Here is a 10109-nt window from a genome sequence, read left to right as displayed (position 1 = left end):
CGCTTTGTTTCAAACCTAATAAAATAATAAAACCTTCCTCTTGAATCACTCTATCTATTAAAAAAAACCGCATCAAAATCCGTTGCGTAGTTTTAAAGATTTAAGGGTTTAATGCTCTAAGGATTTAAGCGTACAAAGGGACATACTTAGGGCCAGAGAAAGCGACTTTATTTTATACTATGTAGTGAAGTATGGATTTATTCCGACATTTCGACATTACCTTTAAATCTAGAAACCCGACAATTGATATTGTAATAATCATTTTATGATTCACCTTAGAGAGAAAATGTGCTTGAATGTTTTATTTTCCTTCACCGAATGTTTAGTTCCTCTTTCCTTTGTTAAAAATTAAATGTACATAGGTACTATCTATTAATATCGAAATATAATTAAATACTCTCCTAATTCCTATCATTAACCCATTGAGCCCCGAGCGGCCCGATCGGTCCACGACACAATAGATTTTCTATTGTGTCTGTGATTCCGGGGGCTGAGTTATAAAACGTGACCGCCTCCTTGGTCAGGTTGACGCGTAAGCGTAGCACCGAGGGGTCCTGGGTTCGATTCCCCGTGGAGACGAAGAAAAAAAAATGTCTCGGTCTGGCAGGACACAGAAGGCTGATCACCTACTTGTCCCTAAAGAAAATCGATCAGTGAAACAGATGTATAATGCATCTGCCCCTTACCCCACTAGGGGACATGGGACTTCATTTTTATCATTTAAACGTAGATAATAATTAAACAAATTTTAATACATATTTTATACAATTTGAAGGTAACAGCATCTCGTCCCAGTTAAATCATTCGCTATCTGATAAGACATTAAATGTTCACTGATAGTGACTGACGAAATCTTAACTTGCTTACTTGTGGCTTAAAGCAAGTTTCGAAGTAAGATAGTACTTAGATACAGTAAATTGTTCATATTTTGATACCCATGTTTGATTTAAAAAACAACTTATCACTACATCACTACATCACTACATAAGTAGTATAAAATAAAGTCACATTCTCTGTCCCTACCTATATCCTTATGTATGCTTAAATCTTTAAAACTACGCAACAGATTTTCATGTGTTTTTTAAAAGAAGGTATATACTAATTTATTAGCTGCTCCGCTCGGTTTCACCCCCGTGGCTCCACTCCTGAGGGTCTTAGCGTGATGATATATAGCCTATAACCTTCCTCGTTATATGGCCTATCTAACACCGAAAGAATTTTTCAAATCGGACCCGTAGTTCCCGAGATTAGCGCGTTCAAACAAACAAACTCTTCAGCTTTATAATATTAGTAAAGATTAGGTTTTAGACAAAGCGGTCCAAGCCGCGGGCGGAAAGTTAGTGCATAGGTATACACATTATCTTAATAATTGAAAATGCAATGAAATTAATGTTCAACTTATCTACGCATGTGGATAGCATCACCACTGCTCGAAATAGTGAAGAATTACAATTTAAGAAAACCTACAAAGAATCAAAAGTTTGCAGACATGTGACATCCGCCAACCAGCACTTTGCGTGCATGGATTATGGACTATGGCCTGTCCCCTCATAGGAGGCCCGTGTCCCAGCAGTGGGCTATGGGAACATAATATTATATATAGGCGATGACGATGATAAAGATTATGTTAAACCGACAAATCACAGTACCAAAGGAGCAGTCTGATAATAATTTAAATGATGTGTATTGTGTACAGTGTAGGTACCTAGTAAAAACGCCAATAAGCATATTAATTAATAACTTAATAAGACTTTGGTTATTGTTAAAAAAACTGTTTGAACTTATGAATTAATTATAAGACTAATATGTAGTGTCGAGCCAATTTAATAGGCAACATTTGACGTCTATCAATTTTATCTTCGAAGAGAGGTAACCTGCTTAAAAACATCGATTAAAGCATTGAGATAATAGTACTACGTATGGAGGAGACACCACGAACAAAATCTGTGCGCCATTTTTTTGCTCTAACTAAGTTTTAAAAATTATTATCTAGTTAGGTACGTACCGATGAAAGTTATTCCTTTGCACTTTTCCGTATTATTTGTATTATTTGTGCAATATCGTAACACAGACGAAGGCACATTTGATGCGTTTCACTTTAAAACAAATAAAAAATGAGCGTGCAGTTACGACATATGGCGTATGTTGAGCGGAACATAAGTGATGTAGGCGGTGTCGTCTCCATATGTATATCTCAATGGATTAAAGTGTATTATACTTAGTCCTTTTCACGTAGGATGATTCCTGTGACACTTCGTCGTGTTCCGAATTACGTATTTTATGTTTAAAACGCCAAAATAATTTTAGTGCATATTATTTTTATTTTATGGCGGCATTATTACCAAAAATATAAAAATGAAACATCTTAAGCTTATAAATCAAAAAACAGTATTGTTTAGTTTAATATAATGAAAAATAAAATAAAATAACACAAAAATATATACCTACGCAATTCGTGTACATGAAATGGATCGTTGAAAAATCATAGAGTTGGAAAACATATAATCGGCGCCCATCTTGTGATCGTTTGTCAATCGAGTCAATCGTCTGTACGAGTGCGTCAGCTTTGTATACAAGTTGCATTTTTATATTGATATTTTACGTGGTATTCTGTTATTGTTACTAATTGCTATTGTTGACTTTTTTTTTTGCTGTTGTTTGCTAAGTTTCCTTAGTTAATTGTTGGCGAAATGCCGAAAAAACTAATTTTGGTACTTTATTCAAATCGATTTCATTTCCATATAAAATATTATCGATTATCGGAAACAATTGATATGATTTCAGTAAAGACATCTCTACACGTGTCAAAAATCGATGTGTCACAGAAATCATCTTAGGTGGAAACTAAGAGCAATTAACCTATAGAGTTCTTATATTAAGACAGAACAAAATACATATTTTCTAATCTACTTACTCTTAGTCAATAACAGCATAAGCCAGATTGAGATAGCGATAGAGTATCTGCACTGTCTTCAAACGTAGCGCGCCGGCAGTCAGTTTGTTTTCCAACCAGCTGGTGGGCTCAGTGCGTCAAGTGTTTTTAACGAAATATTTAGAAAATATAAAGTGTACAGTGTTTCTTTTTATTTGTCAGTGTGCTAAAATAACTATTGTATGTTTAGCAACCGGCTATCACTAGTCGAATGGGAGTTTTGGATAAAAACAATGTAAAAATATCTTTCCATCGGTAAGTGATTTTCAGCAAATTGATAAATATTTATGTTTTAAACCTATTTGAAGGTTTTATCAAGCGCTTTTTTGTAATTTTATGTTGTAACTGTAACATTTACCCACTTTATGGGGTTGTGGAATATAAAATAATGAAATAATTTTTAAAAAACGTCACAATAATATCACGTTTGGCATTTTGTTTACCACCGTAGTGTTGTAACACATCTAGCGTATATTATCGATTTATGACAAAAAATCTATTTCATATTAACGTTGATTTATTTATTTTGTTTCATAAATCAGATTTATATGTAGTTGTTGTTGCAAATAATAGATGTAAATTTTTTACCGCAGGAAAATAAAACATACCACGTGGTTGTTTTATTTGCCCTATGTGTTTTAGTTTTCGTTTGTTGTTTATTAATTTCTCTTTCAGATTATTAATAAATTCATTTTGTTTTAGATTTCCAGAGCTAAATAAAAAATGGGTATAAAACGTGAGACATGAGTTGATTGGACGCCGCCACAATTCGCAATATTGTGTTCACTGCATTTCGAGCCTACGTGTTATCAAGATGGATACTCTAGAAGAATTGTGCAATCTTACGCTTACGTTTTTTTTTGTTCCTGTAGATAATAAATACATTTGATTAAAGAGAGTGAATTTTTATTTTGAAATTTTTTACACATAAGTTACCTACTTTAAATGTGTAACTATGTGAAAATTAAACGGTTGATTAGATGAGAAACTACTATTGAAATACATACTTAATATACATGCGTTTTCAAAGAAAAACCCGCATAGTTCCCATTCCTGTTGGATTTACGGGATCAAAAGTAATTTTTCCAAATTTCATTGTAATCGGTTTAGTAGTATTCGCGTGAAAGAGTAACAAACATCCATCCTCACAAACTTTCGATTTATTAGTAGGATGTTAGGAAAATGTTTTCATTAAGACAGTCCTTTTATTAACTTGTTAAAATGCTGCATGATTCCTTCATGCTGACTGTGCCTTTCTCCTCACTCCTTTAACTTTATCATCATTTCCTTCTTTATTTTAAATTACATTTCAAGTTTTAAAATTTCTTTTATAATGTACTACTTTTCCGCCCGCGTTTTTAAAGAAAATCCTGCACAGTTCCCGTTCACGTGGGATTTCCGGGATAAAACCTAACCTATGTGTGTATGTACAAAATTTCATTGTAATCGGTTCCGCAGTGAAAGAGTAACATCCCTTCTCACATAATTTCGCATTTATTATATACGTAGGATTAAACAAATAATGTATTCAACTGAAATTAATTATAAGTTTTGTTTTTTTATTATTTATTATTTCACGAAACCGTAAATGCAAAATACATTCACGATTTTATCGATTGAAGCACATCCCATCACTATCACCTTCTATCTATCTAAATACGTACCTATAGTAAAAATGGTGCCATGACTATGTTGAAACGTAGCTTGTTGTCTATAGCTGTCTCATTCTTTCATACGACGTTTTCTTTAGATAGAGAGAAACAAATATATGTAAATTGTATACGCTCGATACAAGTACTCTATAGGTTAATTGCTCTTAGGGTGGAAAGGACTATAATCGATACGGATTTGAAACATTTGTCAATCGAATTTATTAATTTATTATGATTTTTAATCACAAGTAATCAATGCATTCGATTCTAGATGTCAGATTTCGATTTTTAGAGTAAAAGAAAAAAGGTTTATTGATACAAAATTGTAGCGACGTCAGTTCTTCAATTCAGAAATTGTTTATTATGTTTAGGATGGTTTATGAGTAAAATGAAATCTTAAAATTACTTTAATCGGTCATTATTATTATAAATATGTAATCGTAATTGAAAAAAGTTAAGCAAATGTGCAGTTCTAACAAAACGAAATATCATGCTAATCTATGTCGTCGTTACTAGGTTACGTTGTTGAATTTTTTTGAACTGTCAAATGTTGCCTATTAAAATGGCTCTACTATAATTTGTTTTTTAGAGAGTAGTTATCTAAAATGACTATTTCCGCAGTTTCACTCTTGTAGTAAATAGGATTACTTATGTTAATTTCAATTCGCTGTTTTGACGTAAAAGATTAACAAACATTAAATGAAGTTAAAAGTGCATCTGTTAAAAGTTAAAACTACCTACTTATTTATAATTTCCGATTTATCGATACTGTGTCAAAAAGCCTCGCAGACGAATCCATAAATTAATTTTCTTACATTGGCACAACTGTATAAAAGAGTTGCTATATCATAAATTTATCCCCATTTCGTACAAAATTTATAATAATTATGTATAAAAAAATTACATTTATTTCATTTCTATTAGTTATTTTTTCATAGGTATTGCATTGTGACGTAATTATGGGTTTATTACATTCGATTCTAACTCAATAGTGAATATCTAATATTAGATATGTGCTGTTAACTTTCTACATACCTATTATTATTTAAAGTATAGTGAAGGAGAAAGAAAGAAAGAAGAAAAAATAAAGAAATGTATATGTATTAATAAAAACATGTAAATTGTAATCTTGCGTTTGTGCTGTTTGTGTTATATTCCCAATGAATAAGGAATCACATGGAAGTGACATACCTACAAAAAAAGTGTGGCCGGCGCCATATTGCTTGTAACAAAACATGGCGGTGTTTAGTGCCGAGAATATATCGATAAACATTATTATGTTTATCGATATAAAAATAATATTAATATATTTTTTTTGAAGTTATACTTCTTTTGGCGCGTAACTTGTAACGCGTGTACATAAACACACACTCTTTTTTATTTATTTTAACTTTATTGTACAAAACATAGAAGTAAAATTACAAATGGAAAAAATGACAATGCCAATTAATAAAATTAAGTATGACGATGGCTGCTCGTGACGGTAACACCTATACAGGGTTACTTGTAAAACACCAGCAACCTCGCCGGACAAGATAGCTAACCCTGTATAATTTGATAAATCCAGTTAAATTTTGACTTCGATATAAGGATTACGGTAGACTTACAATTTGGTAATTTCAGTTTTGATGAATGTAATATTATAATGAAACAACATAATATATACTAATATAGGTATATAATAGTATTTTATTACGATGAACAACACAATATACAGTAATTGTATTTATTTATTTATAAATAATAGACAAAAAAAACAATAATATATAATAATAGAGAAAATTATAGAGCTAAACTATTTTGTGTAGCCTGGAATGCACTCAGATACACTCTGTTCATTTTTGAGTTCGGGATTTGAGGCTCAACTGGTACCTGGAAATGAAATGTCACAGTTTACATTAACTAGCATTGTTCACTTTACATTTAAACTAAAATGCAATACATTTTAATTAAAAGGGCAATGCTGATGGTTTGAAATTAATATCAACATTAGGGCTTACAATAGCGGAACTTGTATTTATATTTTTGGTTTTATGGCATTGAAATGCTTTATAAATATAAATTTATAAAGAATAGAAAAATAACTTAAAACACCCCATGTATTTAAAGTAAATTGCACTTTCCATGTATTTAAAGTAAATTGCATTTTCCCTCAGTCAATAACATTTCAACAACCAAATATCACCCAAGTTTGTATTCAAAAAATCATATAAAACCATCTCAGTTTGTTCACAGGCCTCCTTCAAAATAGGAGAAACGTTAGATTATAAATGACAGCCCTAAATCTAAATAAAAAGACCAAAAGTAAATTGGAAGACATCACGTGTCTACAGATAAAAACCTCACCCTGTGTGAATGCAGCGGCAGACATACTGGTATAGCATCATCGTGCAGACTAATCACATCCATTGTTCTATTGAAAGCACTTTCGGGGAAATGTAGGGAACATACTATGATATTATTATATCCTTTACATTTGGCTTGATATTTTCAGTTTCAGTTGCTTCTAACCATTCTCCTTTTCTATTTTCACTTCTTGGTAACCTTCAAAAAATGAATTTTTAGGTTATTATAATTTTAGTCCTGACCTGACTTATTTATAAATACATTTTTAAAGTACCTACTACCTATAAAAGCGATTAATCTTACTTAAGTTAAAATTCATATTAGGTAAATTTAAGTGTTTTATTTTTCCTTCTGCTGCTCTTGGCAAAATTAATTTGTTATTTTGGAAGTGTATTCACCAAAGCAACTATTCTTAAGATTAATGACACAGCCTTGGGAAACGCACGTCTTCATCGAACATTTTGCTGATGTCGATATTATAAGTCATCACTAGCACCCAAATTCATTATTTTACTAGAACGAAAATATACAAAATAAAGCTATATTTGGTAACAATTTTACACTGAACATAGTCTGTGAATACTCCTCAATTCAATATACATGAAAATAAGTAAATCAGCAAAGTAATAACTAATATTTCAGTCAAAACGTATACATACCGGTGCAAAGACAAACTTTTCTAGTTTTCATTCTTTCCGGAGCCACATCCCACAATACTGCGCTTTGGTATTATGCCACTATTTGTCCTTGACCACTCTATATGTTTTAGACACAAATGTTTGTCACAATCACAAAAATATTCAATATTTTTCAATTTTTACTACGGAGCAATGACAGAGCATGTACATCATAATAACGAGAACATAAAATGGCGCCCGGCCACAGTAGGTATTTGAGCTAACTTCAAATGTCAAACGGTATAGAATTAGCACTGACTGACGTATAGTCATATATTTTCACTTAGTAGAATATTCATTAGTTAGAAAGAGACAGTATTCGTTTTATTATTTCGGTATCGAAATGCATGATATTTGTATAATCAGTTGTTTGTATAGAACATTATGCCCTGTCCATAGGATTCCTTAGTCATTGTATATTCCACGAATGACAGATATTATATAAATTTATATTTAAGGAAATTTCAGAATATAAATATGGCAACAACTAAAATCAATGTCAAAAAACAGGCATACCAACACAAATTAGTTTCTTGGCATATGATTGGTTCTAGATTTTAACAGAATAAATTACAAGAAAGAGTAAAGAGTACCTAAAGACAAGACTGAAGACATTTCCTTTCATTCGCAAACATCAGCGGGTGTATGTACGTAATTTTTTTAAAGTGTGTTTAAAATAATTTAAACCTCATTTTTTAAACAGTTTCGAAACTCAAAATATTCGAAAAGGAAATTATAATTCAGTTCTCTGTCAAAATTCGTGCGTGTCAATTATTAAATTTAAAAATTATTTAGGTTATGTAAAAGTATACTCGATTTTTCCGACAGTGATTTTTGTGAATTTTCTATATGTATAAGTGGTTTTTATATTGTTTTACGTGAATTTGAGAGTGTTATTTCTTTTACAGCCTACTGATTTGGACATTATGAGGACAACACAAATTACTCAATACGCCTTAAGACTCACATATTCGCAGGTAAGGGACCATTTTATATCGTATTTCATGAAGTTATACCGATTATTACACGATTTCTGAGTAATAATTCTCAATAAAGTAACAAGTTTGGCCAGAACTTCAACTTATAAATCGGAAAAATAACTAAAATAACCCTTATCAACTTTTAAAATACAACCACATTTTAATCGAAAACTACTTATAAAAAAAAAAAAAAAAAATATTTTTCAAGAACAGGTACAGCATTATGTTCAGACCCTGACCTTCGAACTAGTGGTAAACTGTGTTTCGAAGGCCAGTTTCTTCCCAGTCTTTATATCTATATTATATATGTTTCTGCAAACTCACAGTTTTATGTTTAAACAGTAAAAATAGATAAAAGGAAAAACAAATATATATAAATGCAATGCAAATCCACTATACTAATACCTATATAACTCAACCATATTTTTCTATACACAGTATTTATCTGTATACTAGCTGCCCCGGCAGATTCTATCCTAATGTCCCTTTTCCGTGTATTTTCTTCATAAAAACCTTCCTTGTGCCTTAACAAAAACGTTTACATAATAAACCCAATCGGTCAAACCGATTTCAAGTTTTGTGCTTAACATTTAACTATTCATTTTTATTATATTATAGAAGATGGGTGACTTAACTGCACTTATGTGTATACTCATTAAAGTTAAGTACTAATAAGTTATGGAAATGATTAGTGGTTATAAACTTATAATTAGTCACATAGATTCACTAATAGTCAGTATTAAAAACAAGTTAGTTAAATTCTTTTATGTTTAGATAATAAATTGTAAAAAAAAATAAATTGACTAAGTCATGTATAAATAATTGTTATACTGTTTTACTTAATAATAATAATAAAAAAAAAATTCAATACTTCAAAAGTAAAAACCTGCTAATTTTGGGAATGTCGGTTAAAAACTGATAGCTTCATTAGGGCCAACCGCTTAATAGAAAGTTTTAATAATGAACAATATTTCATTAAATAACAGAAAAAATTGGCACTAGTTACCTATTAAAAATAGACGAAGAAATTATATAATAACTACTAATGACAGTTGCCAAAAATGTTTATTGTAATACATAATATTATGTCTAGAATATGTAATAAATAATGATATAGTGGATCCCATATGAAGCTACTGTACTATACTTCGTACCTACGTAGTAGCTGAAACTCGATCATACAAAAGAGTATATAATACACTAGCTGTTCCGCACGGTTTCACCCCCGTGGCTCTACTCTTGTTGGTCGTAGAGTGATGATATATAGCCTATAGCCTTACTCAATAATTGAGCTATCTAACAACAAAATAATTTTTCAAATCGGACCAGTAGTTCCTGAGATTAGCGTGTTCAAACAAACAAACTCTTCAGCTTTATTAGTATAGATTTAATATATGAATGTGTTTTAAATGCAAGGTAGCTGTGTAAAGTATTTTATTGATTAATTTTATTTTTGATAAGTTAAAAGCCTTCTCTCTGTAAATTATAATTGTGCCAAATTTCATTTGTCTCATCTCTGGCT

The 10109-nt window shown here is 31.0% G+C and overlaps 1 long non-coding RNA gene across 1 annotated transcript; it reads right to left on the bottom strand.

Moving 5' to 3' along the window:
- Nucleotides 1–6296: 6296 nt before the first annotated feature.
- Nucleotides 6297–7054, bottom strand: LOC123704229. Its single transcript, XR_006753100.1, has 2 exons — nucleotides 6931–7054; nucleotides 6297–6456 (listed from the first exon to the last, which is right to left on the bottom strand). It is a non-coding gene; the product is annotated as an uncharacterized LOC123704229 (long non-coding RNA).
- Nucleotides 7055–10109: the final 3055 nt, after the last annotated feature.

This window comes from Colias croceus, chromosome 28 (assembly GCF_905220415.1).
Source record: "Colias croceus chromosome 28, ilColCroc2.1".
Lineage (NCBI taxonomy): Eukaryota > Metazoa > Arthropoda > Insecta > Lepidoptera > Pieridae > Colias > Colias croceus.
The sequence above is the reverse complement of the archived record's forward strand: the minus strand, read 5'-3'. Positions and strand labels throughout refer to the sequence as shown.